Raw genomic sequence first — 23,316 nt, 5'->3', positions numbered from 1 at the left:
CTAAAAATCCAGAACCCTGAAAGGGCTGCCCCAACAGTGAAAAGAGATGAGATGAATCCCATTCACTAGCCCAGGGAATTAACAGAGATGTTTGTTTCTGTTAAAGGCCTTGGGTAGGGAAAACTGTATGTGAGACTACTTCATAATGTAGTCCAAATGTATGCTATGTATATGGTGCAGATATCTCCAAACAGAGATCATTTATGAAATTTGTTGGGCATCTGGCACAAGCAAATAAATATTTAGCAATACTTATGCAACCCAAAGTTTAAAGGACTTCATAGAAAAACTATCTCTGTTTAAAGTGAGTTCAAAATAAAAAATTTCTTACCACATATTGACATATTCCACTTTGAATAAGGGAGAGACAGCAATCTTTAATTAGCTCCTCAAGTACTTAAGCTAAAAGGCAGTCTGAAGAAGATTATAAAACCAGCATATTTAAAGTGATTAAAAAGAATCTAGAAAAAAACAGAAACCATAAAGGAAAAAATATATAACTTCTAGTAGTGAAAAATACAGTCTTTAAAATGAAAAATTTAAAGTGAAACATAATATTAAACATAACTACAGAGAGAATTAGAAAACTGAATGATCGATCTAAGGAAATCACAAAAAAAATGCAGCACAAAATATAATGAGAGAGAAAGTATGAAAGGCTCAAAGACATGGAAGACAGTGTACATGTAATAGGAGTTCCTGGAGGAAAGAAGTGAGAGACTGGGAGAGAAGAATGATTGAAATGTGAGGAATCCTAAGTGCCAAGCAGGATAAATAAGAATAAATCCATACCAAAGTCTTTCACAGTACAATTGGTGAATCCCAAAGACAAACATCAGCCATGATTTAAAAAGGCATTTTATCTGTGAAGGAATGACAATTAAACTGACAATATATTTATTATCAGCAAAAAATAGAGCCCAGAAGATAATTTCTTCATCTGCTGAAAATATTAACTATTAACCCGGAATTCTAAATCCAGCTAAATAATAGAAAATAAGGACAGAAGGAGCATTTTTTAAAAGATTTTATTTATTTATTTGAGAGAGAGAGAGAGCACACACAAGCAGGGGGGAGGGGTAGAGGGAGAAGGAGAAGCAGATTCCCCACTGAGCAGGGAGCCTGACACGGGACTCAATCCCAGGACCCTGGGATCATGACCTGAGCCGAAGGCAGAGCTTAAAAGACTGAGCCACCCAGGCGCCCCCAGAAGGAGCATTTTAAACAAATGAAACTCAGTTTATCATTCAAAGATAGTAAACTTCTATATTCACCAAGCACCTCAGAATCAGAAAGCTTTGAAAGGAAGAAATGGGATATAAGACATAATGAAGGGTAAAGAATTTTGCAAATTTAATGAAAGCTAAGAGAGATTGTAAACACAACAGTATGAAGAATAACTAATGCTGGAGAGTAATAGTATAGAAGATGAGAGGAGGTGATCAAAAAGTTGCAATGTTATTTGGGAGGAAAGATGAAAATACTGATGTGACACCTTGAAACACATTTCCAAATATATGGATAACAACTAAAAGAATAAAAATAGATGTTTAACTTCCAATCCAGTAGGTGGAAAAAAAGAAAACTCAACAAATCCATTAGAATGCAAGAAAGGAGAAAAAGGTCAGAAAAAGCATGATGAAAAAAACCCACAAAATAAGATGATAAAAATAAATTCTAATAATTTCTATCTACATGTATCAACATGGACAAACCTCAAAAGCAAAATGCAAGATATAAAAATATATCTAGAGTGTGCTACTGTCATGTAAAATTTTAATACATCCAAAATAATACCATATATTTACAATATACTATATACTGTATAGGTCATGTGTATATATGTGTATATATATATATATATATATATATATATATATATACACAACCATATATATTTAGTAAATTTATAAACACATGCACTGGAGGGGTAGTGGTTACTTCTAGGAGCGGGGAATACTGTGGAATGACTGGAGAGAGGTAGAGGAGGATTTTAGCATTATTTATGATGTTTCATATTTTTTAAGATAAAAGATCTCAGGCAAAGGTGGGAAAATGTTAATAGTTGTTAATTCTAGATCATTTTATTATGTATATATATATATTCTCTATAGTTCAAAGTACAAAGTATAATAATTTTTAAAAAGGAAAGAGAACTTTAGATTCTAATCACTGGAAGTTATTAATAAAAATTATATCCTTGATAGATAGATAAAGATAAAAATCCAAACAGTCCCTAAATTACAGCAGAGAACCTACAAAATTTATTCTAATTTTTGTCACCAAAGCAGATTCTTTGTGATTTTTCTGCTTGAGGGTCCCAAATTTAAATGATGCTAATTATTTTCATTTTTAATGAACACAACTTTTAATTAGTGCCACATGTATATGGGATTTAGGGAGATCCTCCAGACCAGGCCATTGCCATCCAATAGAAACATAATGGGAGCCCCAAATGTGAACCACATAATTTAAAATTTTCTAGTATCTATATTTAAAAACATAAAAAGGAACAGGTGAAATTAATTTTGACAATATATTCTATTTGACCTAATAGGTCCAAAACATCTTTTCAACATGGTATCAAGATAAAAATATTAATGAGGTATTTGCAACCATGTGGATTTTATATCTATAGCATATGTCAATTTGGACTAGCCATCTTCCTTCCTTCCTTCCTCCCTCCCTCCCTCCCTCCCTCCCTCCCTCCCTTCCTTCCTTCCTTCCATTTTTATTTCTTTATTTGACAGAGATTGAGAGAAAGCACAAGCAGGAGGAGCGGCAGGCAGAGGGAGAGGAAGAAGCAGGTTCCCCACTGAGCAGGGAGCTCGATGTGGGGCTCGATCCCAGGACCCCGGGATCATGGCCTGAGCCGAAGGCAGATGCTTAACTGACTGAGCCACCCAGGCATCCCTGCACTAGCCACATTTCTAAGGCCTGATAGCCACGTGTGGCTCTTGGGTATCATTTTGGACTTTGCGACTCTAAGTAATAAAAGTATGGTAATCCCCTTTTATTTGCAGTTTTGCTTTCCACAGTTTCTGTTACCCACGGTCAACTGTGGTCTGGAAGCAGATGACCCTCCTTCTGACATGTCATCACAAGGTCAAAAGTGGTCTAATCCTACGTCAGTGCCTACGTCACAGTGTCTACGTCGTTCACCTCACTTCATCTCATCACACAGTATTTTAACATCTCCTATCAGCACAAGGACAAGTCCTTCAATAAGTAGATACAGTAGATAAAGACAGTACAGTACAATAAGATATTTTGAGAGAGAGTCCACATTCACACAATTTTTATTACAGTATATTGTTATAATTGTTCTATTTTATAATACTATTGTTAATCCCTTACTGTGCCTAATTTATATATTAAACTTTACCATAGCTAAGTATATATAGGAAAAAGCACTGAATATATAGCATTCAGTACCATCCATGGTTTCAGGCATGCAGTGAGGGGCTTGGAACATACTCCCCGTGTATAACGGAGGCCACTGAGTCTGTCATTCATGTTGCATTTACTAAGTGTCGGGCACTATGCGAGACATGAGCCATACAGTATCGCACTGAATCATTAAACAACTCTATAAAATATCCGAGGATAGTAGGTCTCCAAGATCACAGTACCCTGCCCAGGTCACGCCACGAGCAAGCTTGTTGCCACTGCGCTCAACAGTTGCCTAAGGGCAGAGACTTTCTCCTGATCAAGCCTCCCTTGGCCATTTAGCTTCTATATTCACTCAAATCTTGTTGTCCACCAGGCACGAAGGTTTTCAGTTGGGTCACCTCCCTCCCCCATCTGCTGGGCCCAGAAATGGTGCCAAGGACACCCCTCTTTTTTGCCCATCTCATCACAAGGGGTGGAAAAATGGGATCTAATATTTGCCCTGACTCAGAATCTCTTCAAAATGAGCCAAAACGCAGGAGAGCTGCAACTTGCAAAAGCAAGGGACAGGCAGATAGCATTCAACTCGGGATGCTCCAGCCATTTCCCATCCTTTTGTCTATATTCGTTGTTCAACTATTTGACAAACTTCTATTTCTAGCCTCTCCATAAAAGTCTCCCTAGCTGGGGAAGTCGTGCACCTTTCATGGTTTCATAATAAAGTGGAGGTGAGTATCAGTATGGAATCAAAAGAAATAAAACTCTAGTTGCAGCTGCTGCTAGGGTTGCCTTTTGAACGTGGCTTAGACAATATTTCATCTGTGCTGACACCTTTCACTCTCAATTATTTGGCTGTTGTCAAAACAAATCAATCAAATTATAGCACCGTGTCTTCATGTTACCATTCTATTGTAAGTTAGCAACATTAGCTTTGAAATATACAGATTTATAAATTTTATCTCTATTATTTATTTAATGCAACTTTCTCCCATGTGAGTTATTTTCCAAACACAGCAAACGCAAATTATCTTATGTCAAGTGTTGAATATATATGTGTTCTGCTAAGAATTTCTAAAATAATGGCACACAGGGGAATGGGGATGCATAAGAATGTTTTAATGGACCTGCAAATTTGTGCTAATCCTAATCCGGTGACAAATGGCAAATGGACTAAGTTTTTCAGGGTTTTTTTTTTTTTTTTTGGAGAGTTTTGGCCAGAAACTTGGTGAGCATGGTTGATTAATATAATTGGGGTAATGATGACACTAATATCAAAGGAAAGGTTAACGTGGAACCAAAGGATGTTCAGAGAGTAATTTTGCTAGCAACAAGACATAATTTCCCAAGAGAAATAATTTCCAAAAATTAAAATTACATTATCTAAACTGCAGTTTTTCCCAGGCACAGATATCCTCTTCTATCCAAACCCAGCACCCTAGAGCTAAGCCCAACTTGTTCCTTCCTCCGCCCTGAGTGGCTACAATGGACATGACCCAAAAAGAAGAATGGCAGGGGAGAAACATTTTCATTTTGAGATTTTAAGACTACAACGATGTTTTTAAATAATAGATTTAAATCAATGGAGTTACTTTTCAGCAAAAAAGCAACACTGTTGAAGCTTTTATGTACACGCTCTCAAAATAGCTTCTTTATACATGGAAACTTGGCGTGTCTTCAGAAGATAAAGAGCAGACTGACAGATACAATTTGTTGGCTCCTTCTTGTGGCACTCTGGCTATAAAAGGGGTAAGTGACAACCAAAAGCTCCAATGTGAATGTGTAGATTATGTCCAATGAAAGAGTCCAAACACGAAGAATCGCAGAGCTGGTGCAGAACAATCTTACGCGTTGGGACCTCTCTCCTGGGTCTGTTTCTGCGCCTGCATCTTCCTCTTCCAATGGCTTGAACTGTGTTCATTCCCTAACCTCTTCTTCCCCACAAATTTCTTCCCTCCCTGACTTCAGTCACATACGTTGACGGTCTCTACATCAGGGTCTCCAGTGCCAATCCCATTCTGAGTTTTAGATCCATATATTTCCAACTAGCTCCTGGTCTCTCCATTTAAAATGTCCACAGGAAATGAACTTACATGTCCAACTAAACTACTCGTCTCCCTCTCTTCCCTCTTACCCCTCTACATTTAATCCATCACCAAGTCTTACCAAATGCACCTCGTTAATGTCGCCTAAATCAGTCCTCTGTTCTTCCTCACTGTCACCAGGACCTTTTCTCTCCTGGATTGCTACCGTAGCCTCTTTCCTAACTAGACTGGAGTCCTTACCAAAGTGCCTGGCAAAGAGCAGATGCTTAGTGAGTATTTGTGAAATCGATCAATCAATCTTTGTGCACAGCTCAGGACAGGAAATGAGGTTTAGCTTTGCCCTGGCGGGGCTGAGAAATAATATCTGTGACCTCTCACTGGAAATCTGCCCTGCAAGAATCACACACATAAGAGAAGACAGGACTTGCTTGGCGAACCTTACCTCTTCATTCTCTGAACGGTGGGCAGAGGGGAACAGGGGACCAGTTCCCATCTCCTTATTCTCAATACCTCCCTCCTCCCTACCTGCCCCTTCCTCACTTCCCTCAGATACAGAAGACTTCTTTATTTTGGTTCCAGAGGAAATTTGAATACATCATCCTGGTTCCCTCTCATCCTTGGTAACGGAGTGAGACTGAGAAGCATTTCGAGCACAGTCTTTTCCTTTGTTTGTGTTCAGTGCCATTCTAGCAGCAGCCATCTTGGAACAGAGCTCTGATGGCTGCCTTGGAATCTAATCCAGTTTGCACATCCTAGTGTAGACACATCGCTGCATACCATCAAGAGCCCTGATGGATTTACAGCCTTATTATGTACAAACTGGGGATCACATTACTTCCCTGCCTTTTGCTTTGAAAATAAATGCTTTGGCTTTGCTTTGACATTTATGTGGCAGCTGGAAACCATTATCCTTTGACAATGCTTTATTCCATTGACAGTATCTCTTAAATACACAGTACACTAGTCGTACTCCTCATTCATGTGCTTCCAGTTTAATCCATACCCCAGTGCCTCAGTGATGCCTGCTTCAAGGATAATGTACTGCAGAACGGGCTCTCCAGGTATTTTAAATAAAAAGTCTGAAGCCTTGGAGATACAGAGGTTTGAAAACTGCCCAAGTTAAGACACATGCAACAACTTTCATAACTTCTTTATGGTGGATTGGGTATTATTATACAGTGTGTCATGTGGGTCTCTTCTGAATAACACTGCAAATATGAATTTATGCACTAGATATTTTTAATATTGGACTTTGTGACAGCAAGCCACCTATCAGAGGCTGAGAAATCATTGCATACTAAAAGCCAGGGTCCATTCTTCTTGTTTCTGTGGCAGGGGCTGCACTGCCCTTTCTGTGGGTGGTATTAGACCCCCACTCTCATGTTCACGATGCCCCTGGGGATGCAACTTTCTGAGTGGGGGCATCACTCGAATAGCACAAAGTAAATCATTAGGAAAAGCGGCGCACATGGCCACCTACTGTTTTCTTCTTCAAGAACGCTACCAGAATGCGCAGCACACGCTTCTGCCCCTCACCCACTCCCTGACAATAAATCCTCTTTTGATCAATAAAATCAGGCACATTTAAAGGCAATTTTACTGGTATTAAAGATTGCTCATACATAATGAATGCATAGAGTTGCTTTGTGGTTGTATTGTTAATTTGAGAATTAATCCACTTTGAGTTGAGGGATGCTTTTTTAAAAAGGTGGTTAGAAGGTCAAGATGGCAGACCTATATAGACCTAACCTCGTCAATGCTAATAATGACACTTTGGATATAACTTCTAACCTGAATGAATACAAAGTATTCTGATTTTGGAATAATACTTATTAATGAAGAAATTTTAAGAAGGAAAGCATTCACCCATAATTTCTTACTGTCTAGAGTCTACCAGTAACCCTTTGTCATACGTAGTATTTTTCTTTTCCTCTCTCTGTGGGGTATGCATGTATTTGGGTTTCTTTCAAACAACTGGGATCAAATTGTGTGCCGGTGAAATCTTTACTATTTTGGGGTTCATTTGTGCATCTGAGAAATAGAGCCATTAACAGTTTAATGGGAGAACCTGAGTCTCTCATCTCCATGAAGCTTTCCCCTGCTTTCATTTCATTAACAGTTTTGTACTTGCATATTCTTTTTTATGTTTTAACATAAGTTGGTATTTTATTGGTATTTTATAAGCACCACACCACCTGCTTCCCTTTTTTTTTTAATTGAGGTACATTTTACATAAAGTAAAATTTACCCTTTCCAGCATCCAGTTTTACAAGTTTGACAAACACACAGAGTCACGTAACCACCACCATGATCAAGACAAGAGAACGGTCGCATCAGCCCCCCAAATTCCCCTGCACTGCCTTATAGTCAACTCCTTCCCCCAGCCCCCATCCCTGGTCACCACTGATCTCTTTCTGTCCCTATAATTTTGCCTTTTCCTGAATGTTACGTAAATGGAGTCATGCTTTTACATGGGTTCACGTGCTATTTTTAAAAGCCCCTAATTGTTCCATCTATTTGTAACCTATTTTTATATTTATCATTTGAATGCCACTACTTTAAGAAATTGTTCATATGTTGTGTTCAAAGGAACCACATGGATAGCCCATGCTACCTCATGGGTTCACCTAATGGAATTGTAGAGTCTCAGTGTTGGAAGGAATCTTCAAGGGGACCTAAGTCAAATATTCAGCCGTGTAACTTCAGTTGAACAATGTAGCACCTTGTAATACAGTTTCTGATTATGTGCTGGAGAAACACCCTCCCCTTACGAGTATCCTCATTCCCATCGGCAGGAGGCTTGCGCAGGACCTGAGGGCAAGTGACGTGGGCCACTTCCGAGCCAAAGCTTTGAAAGCCATTGCTGTTCTATTCTGCTGTTCTTTCTTCCCTCTGTGAAGAGAAAGGCCTATCCCAGGAGGCTTCTTTAGCCTGATCCTAGAATGAATGTGTACAGCATGGTCACTGTTGACTGTAGCCAACACATATTATGAAATAAACAAAGACATAAACCTTGGTTGTACCTCACTGAGATTTTGTGCTTGTCTGTTACTATAGTATAACCTAATGAAAGGTCAAAGAGAACCAGTGTCCTGTCCATCAGGTGGTTCCATGTTTCTTCATTGGGAATCTGTGTGATTAACTTTTCTTAGCACCTCCAACTTCAACCTGGGACACTCTTCCTCTAGGTATTGTATGGCTTTGTCGCTCATGTCCTTTGGTCTCTGTCCATGTCCCCATCCCTGCCACCCTTCATCCTGTCCGTCTCCTTTACGCCCTATACGAGCACAGAAGTGCCGAGATTCTCTTTATTCTGTTTACTGCTATACCTCGAGCTGGTATCATGACCTAATATGCTATGAAAGCTCAGTAAGTATGTGTTGAGTAAATAAATAAAATTAGTGAAAAGCGAAAACAAAAATAAATAAGGCTGTTTCTTGTTAAGCTGGTATTTTCCATTTACTGTCAGATAATTAAAAGTATGGAATGTGATGTGTCTCCCCTTTGACTTGTCCCATTGTTCCAAATCTCCATCTAGGTTTCTTCTTTTTCTAATAACAGTGTTTGGCCTTTCATGCTTCTTATATTACAAGCTGCTTTGAGTCCTTGGAATTACACAGGCATAACATATAAATGCAAACATATATACATGAGAATATCATAGCATAATTGCATCGTCTTTAAGTTTGTTCATTTCTAACACATTGGCCCTACAATGGCCACTCCGCATGCATAGGCAAGGTGTACAAGGCCCTCCAGTATCACCCCTTCCTGTTCCTCTGGTCTTATTTCTTGCCACCTCTGACTCCTAGCCTTCACTTGAACAACAGCCAAAATTGTTCAGAGGACTCTAGATTCCATGCTCCTCATGCCTTCCCTACACTGAATGTTCTCTTTACTTCTTTTCACTTGACTGACTCCTTCTTTAAAATCCATCCAACCATCCATCCATCCATCCATCCTTGAGCACTTATTATGAGCCAGTTCTTGGGCCATATCACTGAACCAAGCAAAGATGCCTATTGTAGGGCTTACATTCTGAGGGCAGGACCAGAAAAACACTACGTATTATAAACACGCTGTACACAGATATCGTCCCCTGGACCATCAGGGCCAAGCATCACAATGTCGCCACCACTGCCCAATGTGGCTGCAGGAAGCATGACCCAAAGTGCTTATAGAGAAAGAACAAAAAAAGTCTCAGACATTTCTGAGATTTTAAGGCTCTGTAGAAGGTATAAGTGTTATGGACAAAGGAAATAAAGGAAAGGAGGTGGGGGGAACAGCAGTGTTGGAGAGCCATCGCGGGGGAAGTAGGCTGATGCTTTCCGGGGAAAAAGTCCTTCAGGCAGAGGAAATGCCCTGTGCAAAGGCCCTTGGGTAGGAGGTCAGAGGGCCCGCACCCTGAGGCCGATTGAGTTGAAAGAGACAAGAGTGGGAGTGACAATGCCAAAATAAATTAGACTGAAGATATATGCCTCGGAAAAAACTGTGGCACCTGGAAATGACTGAAAGCAAAAAGATCAGAAGCATTCTCGGTTTCTGAGAGAACCACATTTCCAAGGAAGCTACAAATCTTTAACTGATGGAAATGTCAAGCAACCCTTTGGCCCCCAGAGCTTCCATAAGCCATACATGGACTCAGGAAGTGCTCAAATAAAGGCATATTTCTCAACTTTCTCTTCAGATGTAGCCAAGAAAGATAATGGACAGGGAAGAATCTTCCAGGGCTAGAGCGAAGGGTCAAGGAGAACTGTGGCCAAGGGTGCTTCCCAAGGGATGTCCAATGGAGGAACCTCTCCCTACCCCCAGGGGAGGGATCTTCACCATGTCTGCCTGCTAAGACATCGGACTGGCTATGGATAAACCAACTGTGGCATATTACACTAGAACACTGCTCAGAAATGAAAAGAAAGGATCCCCTGACATACACAATGACATGGATGAATCTCAAAAACATGATGCTTAGTGAAAAAAGCCAGACATGAAATCATACATACTGTAGAAATCCATTTATATGAAGTTCTACAACAAATAGAACCAATCAATAGTGACAGAAAGCAGATCAGGGCTGCCTGGTTGGAGGGACGGGACTGACCGCAAAGGGACACAAGCGAAACTTTTGGGGAAAATGAAATATTTTCTGTATTGACTGTGGTGGACGAAGGTCGCATGAGTATACACAATTATCAAGACCCATTGAGCTGCGCCCCTAAGATCCATGCATTTTACTGTATGTAAATGATGCCTCAATTCAAACAACAAATACCAACAAAACAAACAAAAAGGAAATGTGATGTGGCTCACACAAGAAATCCCTAAAACCTAAGGCATTCTCACATACTTTACCCTGTACAGACTTTAATTTGGAGAATGAGAGAAAACCAGGACAGGTTTCCTGCCAGCATGAAAGGCAGCAAAACCACCCTTGGCCTTGATTTTTCAACTTGCCTTGAACCTAATTGCTTTTCCATGTTCAGGTTAAGCAGCACTCTCTAATGTATTTTTGGTCATTAATTTAAATGTTATGCTTGACTGAACTGGAATGTTCACACTTTGATATAAATCTCCTATGTAGCACATTTATATTCTCCATTTATGTGACCCACAGTGATTAGGGGGTTATCTCTCAGCCTGTGCAATGAGAACAAGTCACTAACTTGAATCATCTGTCCTAGACGTAGGCCCACCTCTGCTGTCCCATTAACCCCTTTGCTGCTTGTTGTCACTTGTTTCGGGGTTCTATTTGTCTACATTTTCTGCCTCAGTCTAAAAAAAAAAGCAGAAAACACAACCCATTTGCACGAGTTCCATAATGGGGACTTTATTCTGCCACGTCAAATAATAATCTAGTTCCCACACTAGGACAAATGCAAATTATATTTTGGGCACAGCTACTGGTGTTTCAAAATAGTAAGTAAATGGAAGACTGACTTTTAAAGGAGTTTGTAAAGTATGTGACAGAGCACCCTGAGTCATTTTCCTTCTTTAAGCTTCATGGTCATCGTGAGTCTCCTCTCACAGGGTGTGGGTTCGCTGACAGTCACCTGAGACCAAATCCCTGTAAGCAAGGGACAAACAAAGGACACAGGAATGGAAGGACCAAGAGTAGTGATGGTGGGAGGTGCTTGGCAGGGGGCAGTGCTCTCAAAGGAGAGAGAAGGGAGAATGCAAAACTGTTATCTACTTCATGTAGGAATATAGAGTGTTAAGGAGTAGATCATTCCTAGATCTCATCTGAGTTTAGAGCACTTCTGGGCTTGAATCCCAGCCAGAACTTCCATAGGCGTCCCCTAAAATATTCAGAACCTAGACCCCACCCATGGCATCTCTGAGTTCAGAGTTGGTCTCCATCTCTGCCCATAGGAGGGCCTCCTGGTCTGTATGGCAATCCCAGTAGACAGGCCAATACCCAGCCTGCTCGTTTGGCACCCCTTCTACAGAGGAGGGAAGCCCTAGCATGTCTCTCAAGCATGTTGCTCATGCTCCGTTCCTTGTCATCCCGGCTCCCCCTTCCACCCACATTACAGCTGACTGGACAGGGATGCATACTTCCACACGGGGCAGTCCATCTCTAGTCTGGCCAGCAACCTACAAGTTAGCCTAGAATGCAAAGTCTCAGCCCATCAGGAATTGGAAATGTTGGGAAGGTTGAGTTTTTGATAGGCATGGAGATGGGGATAAAAATAGAGATGGTAGAGAGAGCAATGGAGCATTCCTAAGAGGTACATGGGTTGGGAAGATGCACAGACTCCAAGAGACAGAGTGAGCTAAAATTAGGGGCTAGTCAAAAGTCAACCAACACAGTAGAGAAGAATCACGAGGAGGAACAGGGGAAGACAGGAGACAGGTTAGAAGTGGGACACAGGCCTGTCTCCACAGATGGAACAAGACAGCCCGCAGCTTGGTGGTTCACTGGAATCTCCAATCCCCAAACTCTAATCCCCATTGTCTAATCTCTAATCTCACTGGATTCTCTGATCCCCAAACCTCATGTCCAGGGCCCCTGAGGCTGGTGTTCCTGGGATTCTGCAAGATTTCTAACTCTTAATTCCCAGCTGTTTCCTTTCAAGAAGACCCCTTCCTTGATGGCATAGGAGTTCTCTCTTTCCTGCATGGAAGGACCTGAGGAGAAAGGGAAAACAATCCCCAGGCTGTGCGAATGGGTTTTCTGCAGGGCCACATGGTCTCTTTTTCAGCAATGCAAAGCTTCTGCTGGATAAAATCTCAGAGCAAGGGCTTTAATCATGCTTTCATTGTGTAAGAGAACACACCTCTTGTTCTTGGGGATGTGAATGTCCTAAAGGAAGCAGTAAGTTAATTCCTAAATAAGTTACTCCTTTCAGTCCTTATCCTCATTAGAGGCCTGGTTTGGTGAGTTGGAGCAGGAAAGTTAACAAGGGGACTCTCACAGTCACATGGCTCCCCATCACCCTAGGATGCTCAGGATCTGGGGAGGCTGCTGGAGATAGTAGAGGAGTGGCCAAATGGATTTTGGAAAAGCTCCCTAGACCAGGCTTCCTTAAATTTTAGTGTACTATAGGAATCTCCTGGAAATCTTTTAAAATGCAGATTCTGGGGGGGGCCGAGAGCCTGCATTTCTAACAAGCCCCCCAAGCTGGTCTGGGAATGAGGCTCAGAGGAGGAGACAGTGATAGGACCCCTGCTGCCTGAGCGGAGAAAAGCCGCTTAGTGTAACATCATGTCATTAGCACTCATTAAAATACATGCATGAATCATGGCCTCTGAGGGTCTGAAAGCAATTCCGTGTTACTTGATAGTGAACGTAAAGGAACCAGCTACCAATCCCTTCAGTAAAGAAGATACTTGAAAACTTATCCCTGAATTCCAAACCAGTAAGAAACCGATGTCAGTATTTTTCTTTCTTAGCAAATTTGTAGCTTTTGAGCTATGAGGATGGACAGGCTGAAGGGCCGGACAGGAAGGCTGGAGGAGAGTCAGAGATAATGCCAGCTGGGAGGCTTATTTCATGAATAAACCTTAACGGTTCACAATGAGGAAAGGGGGAACCATCCAGAGCTAAGTGCATCATATGGAAACAGGTTCCATTTCACTAGGCGTTTAACACTTAAATCCCTCCCCCTCACGCTGACGGATCACACCTGTTTTATAAAACTATCCAAGAAGTGCTGGGCAGACGTACTGGTGGTTTCAAGATTCTTAAGAGCCTTGGAAGCTACTGTGCTCCTTGTCTAGGGTGGACCATAGGGAGGGGTGGATCATTCTACCCTGTTGACCGCACAAATGTGTGTAAGACTTCTTCTGGGGTATCGTAGCCCATGAGCCAAATTGTCATCCTCAAAAGAGGATGAGACTGGATTATGTCTAGGATTGGCTCAGTCTCAAAGTCGACCAGGACCCCTGCAGATGGACTGCCAGCTAGCCACCCACGACCTCCGGAGTCTCACCACCTTCTGTCATATAACCTGGAAAACCACACAAGCCATAGACACTGCCTACGGATTGTCGAGGGCTGCAGTAGGCCCCCTAAAAGGGATGAGATCACCCTTGGGTCAGATGCTGGCTGACAAGGTGACCAACTGGCACTGCCCTTCTGGTGGTAAACACTCATCTTGGGCACCATGGAGATTCAAGACATTTACCTGATTCTCATTGCTATTGCCCCTGGACTTCTGGCAGATGACCAACTCCTTGTTTGCCCGGGACTATCCTGGTTCCAAGAGTGAAAGTCACACATCCCCAGAAAACCCCCAGTCACAAGCAAACTGGGATGGTTGGTTACTTCTCAAACTAGTGAGGTCTGGGTGGTCAAGAAATCACATGGGAAGATATGAAAGGAAGAGAAAAGCCCAAGGGAACTTCTCTGGATCCTAACAGTGACTTAGGAACTGGGATTCGTTCACAAAGTTATTAGAGAACAAAGTGTTGGAGGAGGGGTGTGAGTGTTAAGACTGGTGAGGAAGGTTTCCCTATGACAGGCTGACTTGCAACTGGGAGGTGTTTTATTTTAATGACCTCACCACCTGCCCTCCAACTTAACTGAGATGACAAAGGGAGACAGGGTTCCTTGGGTTTGTGCAGTAGACAAGCGCTTGACCATCAACTCTGATCAATACATTCTGAAGATTAGGCTGTTAAGAAAATGGTGTAAGAAGCCCCAAGGGGTAGGAGGAGCAAGATGGTGGTGGAGTAGGAGAGCTAAATTTCGTCTGGTCCCAGGAATTCAGCTAGATAGGGATCAAACCATTCTGAACACCTACGAACTCAACAGGAAACCGAAGAGAAGAATAGCAGCAACTCTCTGAACAGAAAAGCGACCACTTTCTGGAAGGTAGGATGTGCGGAGAAGTGAATCCAAGGCAATTTTCGGGAGGATAGTAGGTGGGGGAGGGGGACTCCATCGGCCGCTTCTGGCAAGTGATAGAGCTGCGGAGCACAAAATTGGAACTTTTAGAAGTCAGCTCCGCTGAGGGATGTTGCTCCAGTGGCTTAGTGGGGGGTGGAACCCTTGTGGGACAGTGTGGTCTCAGGACCCTCGGGGTCACAGAAAGACCGGGGGTGCCGGAGTGTGGCAGAGCTCCCAGGTATCACAGTGGGGAAGCCGGCTGCAGAGACAGAGCCGAGGAGCAGGCTCTCAGCTCGGGGTTGCCATAAACCGTGATCCGTGGCACAGTCGGGCCCCTGCTCCTCCAGCAGGGACCCAACAAGCAGCAGATCTGGGGAGACTCCCCTTCCTCCCCCGGGAGGAGCTGCGCGGGAGTGCACCGCAGGGATCTGCTGGCTTTGGAGACTCCACGTGGGGTTGGATGCCAGAGATAGAAACGCGTGGTCACAGGCTGGGTGAGCACGGAGTGCGGCCGGAGACCAGGGAGCCGGGAGTGACTGACGGCTTTTCTCTGGGGGCTCACTGAGGAGTGATGCCCCGAGTTCTCGGCTCCTCCAGGGTGGAGATTGGGAGGCCGCCATTTTAACTGTCGTCCTCCAAAGCTGTAGGGAAAGCTTGCAGGGAACAAAAGCTCCCAAGAGCAAACCCGAGCAGATTACTTAGCCTGGACCAGCAAGGGCGGGGCAATTCCACCTCCAGCAAAGACATTTGGGAACCACGGCAACAGGCCCCTCCCCCAGAAGATCAGCAACAACAGCCAGCCAAGACCAAGTTTACTGATCAATGAGAACGGCAGAACTCCAGCATTAGGGAAATACAGCACATAGAAATCATGGCTTTTTTACCATGATTCTTTAGTCTTTCAAAGTTAATTTTTTTTAACTTTCTTTTTTTCTTTTTTTGTAATTTTTCTTTTTCCCATTGTCAACCAACATCTTATCAACCCTTTCTTAAAAAATCTTTTTTATTTTTCATTTTTAGAGTCATATTCTATACCTTTGTAGTAGTTAACCTTATTTTTGGTATATATATATAAGTTGTTCTCTCTTTAAAATTTTGGGATACAGTTTCTTCTAATAGACCAAAATATACCCTAAATCTCTAGTGTATGGCTTTGTTCAAGTCTCCTGCCTGATCACATTCTCTCCTTTTTTTTTTAAATCCTCTTCTTTCTTTTTTCAACCAACTTCTTATCAATTCCTTTTATAAAATCTTTTATAATTTTCATCTTTACAGTCATATTCCATCCCTTCATCGTATTAACCCTTATTTTTCTCCATATATAAGTTTTTCTTTCTTTAAAATTTTGGGAGGCACTTTCTTCTAACAGACCAAAATACGCCCAAAATCTAGTGTGTGGCACTGATCTATGCACCATCCTGATCATCTTTGATCATATTCTGTTTTGTTTTTTTGGTTTTGGTTTTTGTTTTTATCTTTTTCCTTTCCTTTCTTTTTTTCTTTTTTCTTTCTTTCCCTTTCTTTTCCCCCGGTTTTAGGTCTCTTCTGATTTGTTTAGTGTATATTTTCTGGGGACGTTGTTACCCTGTTAGCATTTTGTTCTCTCATTCATCTACTCTCCTCTGGACAAAGTGACAAGATGGAAAAAATCACCTCAAAAAAGAGAACAAGAGGCAGTACCGACTGCCAGGGACCTAATCAATATGGACATTAGTAAGATGTCGGAAATAGAATTCAGAATGATGATTTTAAAGATACTAGCTGGGCTTGAAAAAAACATGGAAGATATTAGAGAAACCCTTTCTGGAACTAAAAATCTAACCAAGTCGAAATCAAAAAGACTATTAATGAGGTGCAATAAAAAATGGAGGCTCCCACTGCTAGGATAAATGAGGCAGAAGAGAGAATTAGGGATATAGAAGACCAAATGATGGAAAATAAAGAAGCTGAGAAAAAGAGAGATAAACAACTACTGGATCACAAGGGCAGAATTCTAGAGATAAGTGATACCATAAGACAAAACAATATTAGAATAATTCGGATCCCAGAAGAAGAAAGAGAGAGAAGGGCAGAAGGTATATTGGAGCAAATTATAGCAGAGAACTTCCCTAATCTGGGGATGGAAACAGGCATCAAAATCCAGGAGGCACAGAGAACCCCCCCCTCAAAATCAATAAAAATAGGTCAACACCCTGACATCTAATAGTAAAACTTACGAGTCTCAGATAAAAGGAAAATCCTGAAAGCAGCTCAGGAGAAGAAATCTGTAACCTACAATGGTAGAAACATTAGATTGGCAACAGACCTATCCACAGAGACCTGGCAGGCCAGAAAGGACTGGCAGGATATATTCAGAGCACTAAATGAGAAAAATAGGCAGCCAAGAATACTATATCCAGCTAGGCTGTCATTGAAAATTGAAGGAGAGAAAAAGAGCTTCCAGGACAAACAAAAACTAAAGGAATTTGCAAACATGAAACCAGCCCTACAAGAAATATTGAAAGGGGTCCTCTAAGCAAAGAGAGAGCCTAAAAGCAACATAGACCAGAAAGGAACACAGACAATATACAGTAACAGTCACCTTACAGGCAGTACAATGGCACTAAATTCCTATCTTTCAATAGTTACCATAAATGTAAATGCCCCAATCAAAAGACACAGGCTATCAGATTGGATTAAAAAACAAGACCCATCAATATGCTGCCTGCAAGAGACTCATTTTAGACCCAAAGACACTCCCAGATTGAAAGTGAGGGGGTGGAAAACCATTTACCATGCTCATGGACACCAAAAGAAAGCTGGGGTGGCAATCCTTATATCAGACAAATTAGATTTTAAACCAAAGCCTGTAATAAGAGACGAGGAAGGACACTATATCCTACTTAAAGGGTCTATCCAACAAGGAGATCTAACAGTTGTAAATATCTATGCCCCTAACATGGGAGCAGCCAATTATATAAGGCAATTAATAACAAAAGCAAAGAAACACATTGACAACAATACAATAATAGTGGGGGACTTTAACACCCCCCTCACTGAAATGGACAGATCATCTAAGCAAAAGATCAACAAGGAAATAAAGACTTTAAATGACATACTGGACCAAATGGACTTCACAGATATATTCAGAACATTCCATCCCAAACCAACAGCATACACATTCTTCTCTAGTGCCCATGGAACATTCTCCAGAATAGATCACATCCTAGGTCATAAATCAGGTCTCAACTAGTAGCAAAAGATTGGGATCATTCCCTGCCTATTTTCAGACCACAATGCTTTGAAACTAGAACTCAATCACAAGAAGAAAGTTGGAAAGAACTCAAATACATGGAGGCTAAAGAGCATCCTACTAAAGAATGAATGGATCAGTGGCACCTGGGTGGCTCAGTCGTTAAGCGTCTGCCTTCGGCTCGGGTCATGATCCCAGAGTCCTGGGATCGAGCCCCGCATCGGGCTCCCTGCTCGGCAGGAGGCCTGTTTCTCCCTCTCCCACTCCCCCTGCTTGTGTTCCCTCTCTCACTGTCTCTCTCTCTATCAAATAAATAAATAAAATCTTTAAAAAAAAAAAAAAGAAAGAATGAATGGATCAACCAGGAAATTAAAGAAGAATTTAAAAATTCATGGAAACCAATGAAAATGAAAACACAACTGTTCAAAATCTTTGGGATGCAGCAAAGGCTGTCCTAAGAGGAAAGTATATAGCAATACAAGCCTTTCTCAAGAAACAAGAAAGGTCTCAAATACACAACCTAACCCTACACCTAAAGAAGCTGGAGAAAGAACAGCAAATAAAGCCTAAACCCATCAGGAGAATAGAAATAATAAAGATCAGAGCAGAACTCAATGAAATAGAAACCAAAAGAACAGAACAGATCAATGAAACTAGGAGCTGGTTCTTTGAAAGAATTAACAAGATTGATAAACCCCTGGTCAGACTTATCAAAAAGAAAAGAGAAAGGACCCAAAACAACAAAATCATGAATGAAAGAGGAGAGATCACAACCAACACCAAAGTAATACAAACAATTATAAGAACATATTATGAGCAACTCTATGCCAGCAAATTAGATAATCTGGAAGAAATGGATGCATTCCTAGAGATGTATCAACTACCAAAACTGAACCAGGAAGAAATAGAAAACCTGACCAGACCTATAACCACTAAGGAAACTGAAGCAGTCATCAAAAATCTCCCAACAAACAAAAGCCCAAGGCCAGATGGCTACGAGGGGAATTCTACCAAACATTTCAAGAAGAATTAATACCTATTCTTCTGAAACTGTTCCAAAAAATAGAAATGGAAGGAAAACTTCCAAACTCGTTTTATGAGCCCACCATTACCTTGATCCCCAACCAGACAAAGACCCCATCAAAAAGGAGAATTACAGACCAATATCCTTGATGAACATGGATGCAAAAATTCTCACCAAAATACTAGCCAATAGGATCCAACAGTACACTAAAAGGATTATTCACCACGACCAAGCGGGATTTATCCCTGTGCTGCAAGTTTGGTTTGACATCTGCAAATCAATCAATATGATACAATACATTAATAAAAGAAAGAACAAGAACCATATGATCCTCTCAATAGATGCAGAGAAAACATTTGACAAAGTACAGCATCCTTTAAACTCTTCAGAGTATAGGGATAGAGGGTACATACCTCAATATCATAAAAGCCATCTATGAAAAACCCACAGTGAATATCAATCTCAATGGGGAAAAACTGAGAGCTTTCCCCCTAAGGTCAGGAACGTGGCAGGGATGTCCACTATCACCACTGCTATTCAACATAGTATTAGAAGTCCTTGCCACAGCAATCAGACAACAAAAAGAAATCAAAGGCATCCGAATTGGCAAAGAAGAAGTCAAACTCTCACTCTTTGCAGATGATATGATACTTTATGTGGAAAACCCAAAAGACTCCACCCCAAAACTGCTAGAACTCATACAGGCATTCAGTAAAGTGGCAGGATATAAAATCAATGCACAGAAGTCAGTGGCATTCCTATACACCAACAACAAGACTGAAGAAAGAGAAATTAAGGAGTCCATCCCATTTACAATTGCACCCAAAACCATAAGATACCTAGGAATAAATCTAACCAAAGAGGCAAAGAATCTGTACTCCGAAAACTATAAAATATTCATGAAAGAAATTGACGAAGACGCAAAGAAATAGAAAAACGTTCCATGCTCATGGATTGGAAGAACAAATATTGTGAAGATGTCAGTGCTGCCTAGAGCAATCTACACATGTAATGCAATCCCTATCAAAATACCATCCACTTTTTTCAAAGAAATGGAGCAAATAATCCTAAAATTTGTATGGAACCAGAAAAGACCCCAAATAGCCAGAGGAATGTTGAAAAAGAAAAGCAAAGCTGGTGGCGTCACAATTCTGGACTTCAAGCTCTATTACAAAGCTGTCATCATCAAGACAGTATTGTACTGGCACAAAAACAGACATATAGATCAATGGAACAGAATAGAGAGCCCACAAATGGCCCCTCAATTCTATGGTCAACTAATCTTCAACAAAGCAGGAAAGAATGTCCAATGGAAAAAAGACAGTGTCTTCAACAAATGGGTGTTGGGAAAATTGGACAGCCACATGCAGAAGAATGAAACTGGACCATTTCCTTACACCACACACAAAAATAGACTCGAAATGGTTGAAAGATCTAAATGTGAGACAGGAGTCCATCAAAATCCTAAAGGAGAACATAGGCAGCAGCTTCTTTGACCTCAGCCGCAGCAACTTCTTCCTAGAAACCTTGCCAAAGGCAAGGGAAGCAAGGATAAAAATGAACTATTGGGACTTCATCAAGATAAAAAGCTCTTGCACAGCAAAGAAATAGTCAACAAAACCAACAGACAACCGACAGAATGGGAGAAGACATTTGTAAATGATATATCAGATAAAGGGCTAGTATCCAAAATCTATAAAGAACTTCTTAAACTCAACACCCAAAGAACAAATGATCCAATCAAGAAATGGGCAGAACACATGAACAGACTTTTTTCCAAAGAAGACATCCAAATGTTCAATAGACACATGAAAAAGTGCTCAACATCAGTCGGCATCAGGGAAATCCAAATCAAAACCTCAATGAGATACCACCTCACACCAGTCAGAATGGCTAAAATTGACAAGTCAGGAAATGACAGATGTTGGTGGGGATGTGGAGAAAGGGGAACCCTCCTACACTGTTGGTGGGAATGCAAGCTGGTGCGACCACTCCGGAAAACAGTATGGAGGATCCTCAAAAAGTTGAAAATAGAGCTACCGTACGATCCAGCAATTGCACTACTGGGTATTTACCCCAAGATACAAATGTAGGGATCCAAAGGGGTACGTGCACCCCGATGTTTATAGCAGCAATGTCCATAATAGCCAACCTATGGAAAGAGCCTAGATGTCCATCAACAGATGAATGGATAAAGAAGAAGTGGTATATATATACAATGGAATATTATGCAGCCATCAAAAGGAATGAGATCTTGCCATTTGCAATGACGTGGATGGAACTGGAGGGTGTTATCCTGAGAAATAAGTCAATCAGAGAAAGACACGTATCATATGACCTCACAGATATGAGGAATTCTTAATCTCAGGAAACAAACTGAGGGTTGCTGGAGTGGTGGGGGAGGAGGGATGGGGTGGCTGGGTGATAGACATTGGGAAGGGTATGTGCTATGGTGAGCACTGTGAATTGTGTAAGACTGTTGAATCACAGACCTGTACCTCTGAAACAAATAATACATAATATGTTAAAAAAAAAAAAAAAGAAGAAGAAGAAGAAGAAGATAGCAGGAAGGGAAGAATGAAGGGGGGGGATCAGAGGGGGAGATGAACCATGAGAGACTACAGACTCTGAGAAACAAACTGAGGGTTCTAGAGGGGAGGGGAGTGGGGGAATGGGTTAACCTGGTGATGGGTATTAAAGAGGGCACGTACTGCATAGGGCCCTGGGTGTTATACTCAAACAATGAATCATGGAATACTACATCAAAAACTAATGATGTAATGTATGGTGATTAACATAACATAAAAAAAAAAAAAGGAGCACCAAGGGGTAAAAAGAGTTAGCACTCTTACTGAACCGAGTTACTCAGGACACAAATCTTAGGATTTCTTTTCTGAAACCAAAGGTGCCAAAAAGAACAAAATTCCAAACTATAAATTAATCCAAAATTTGATCTTTAAAGAAAAGAGAAAATCTTGATGGAAGTCCACATTCCACATTAGTCCACAGTTGCTAACTTTGAGCCCTTAGAATAACCAGGTACTAAAATCCTAAGAATACCAAACCATAATAAGATACAACAAGCCTGATTTTTTGGACTCTAACTTTGGCATCTATTTTAACGAAGCAAGATTAATTCATGACCTAGGAGCTCTGTGAGCTTATGTTTATTTATAATAGTCAATACTCCCATAAGCACAAAATGTTGCAAATGGAATGTTGCATTTTGATAATGCCCATTTCTTCATTAAGATTTCATCATCCACCTACATTAGAAAGCCTCTCCCCACACTTTGTTGCTTCTGCTTTCACCTTGTTTATTCCTGCCTTATTTGCTTAATCTTGAGATCCTGGCTACCAGGCACTCTCAAATTTGAAACAAGTAAAGTTTGTGCATTAGTGTGTCCTGGGCATGCATGATTTATGAATGGCAGGTTTCTTGGCACAATTTAATGGTATGAGAGAGACTTCGTTTTAAACATTAAAGGGAAAGTCAAGAAGTGGCAACAATAGGTGGGATATTAGAACATACGGTTTGTAAAATGTTTGGGTCAAGAGTTAACCAGTTTTTACGTGGTTTATTTCTTAATCTTTGGTCTGATGCTCTGACCGTAAGGAGCTCTGACATCTGACCAACTACAGAAAGTACTTTAAATTGTTACTCTGATAACTTACCCCATCAAACTCTCACTCTGCAAAAAAAAAAAAAAAAAAAAAAATTTTTCTTTCTAATTGCTAACATTCATATCAATGGGGAAAACAAACACCTTTGAGCAGCCCAAAACAAATTTGTTTTCTCTTTGTTAGGCATCCTAATCGTATCATATTCAGGCCATTTTTCACCATAAAATTCTTCCTTTAACAGAGTCTTTTGTGAATCAGTCTATCAATCAGTGTTAGCAAATCTTTCCCAGAAAAGTGAAAATCTTTGTAGAACCAGAAGAACTACCCTTCCAGAGTTAAATGAATCCAGCTCTTGTTAAATGCCCATGTAATATAAAGGCTCAATCTACAAGTCTGTTTTTCTCATTATGAAGTATGATCCCAAATAATATACTTTCTGTTTAATAATTATAACTAAAAATACTTAGCAAGAAAACAATAATTAAATTAAGACTTCCAAAGTCTACCTTGTACTGGAGATGTTCCAACCACTTGCCACACAAACAAATCATGTATAACCTTTCTTTGCAGATGGCTACACTGAAGAAGTCATGAGATCATAACCCAGGTCCTCAAATAACAACACAATAATTTTACATCTAAGTTTTCGATGTGTTGCACAATGAGTGCTCACGGG

At 41.0% G+C, this 23,316-nt stretch overlaps 1 protein-coding gene across 1 annotated transcript in view; it reads right to left on the bottom strand.

The window, feature by feature from the left end:
• POU6F2 (POU class 6 homeobox 2) overlaps positions 1 to 23,316 on the bottom strand; it is a 478,894-nt gene that overhangs the window by 230,564 nt on the left and 225,014 nt on the right. The window lies entirely within an intron of this gene.

The sequence above is a fragment of the Mirounga angustirostris genome, unplaced genomic scaffold, assembly GCF_029215605.1.
Source record: "Mirounga angustirostris isolate CCGP_5_RB_7025 unplaced genomic scaffold, mMirAng1.0.hap1 SCAF_12, whole genome shotgun sequence".
Taxonomy (NCBI): Eukaryota; Metazoa; Chordata; class Mammalia; order Carnivora; family Phocidae; genus Mirounga; species Mirounga angustirostris.
This window is presented reverse-complemented; position numbering and strand designations above follow the sequence as displayed.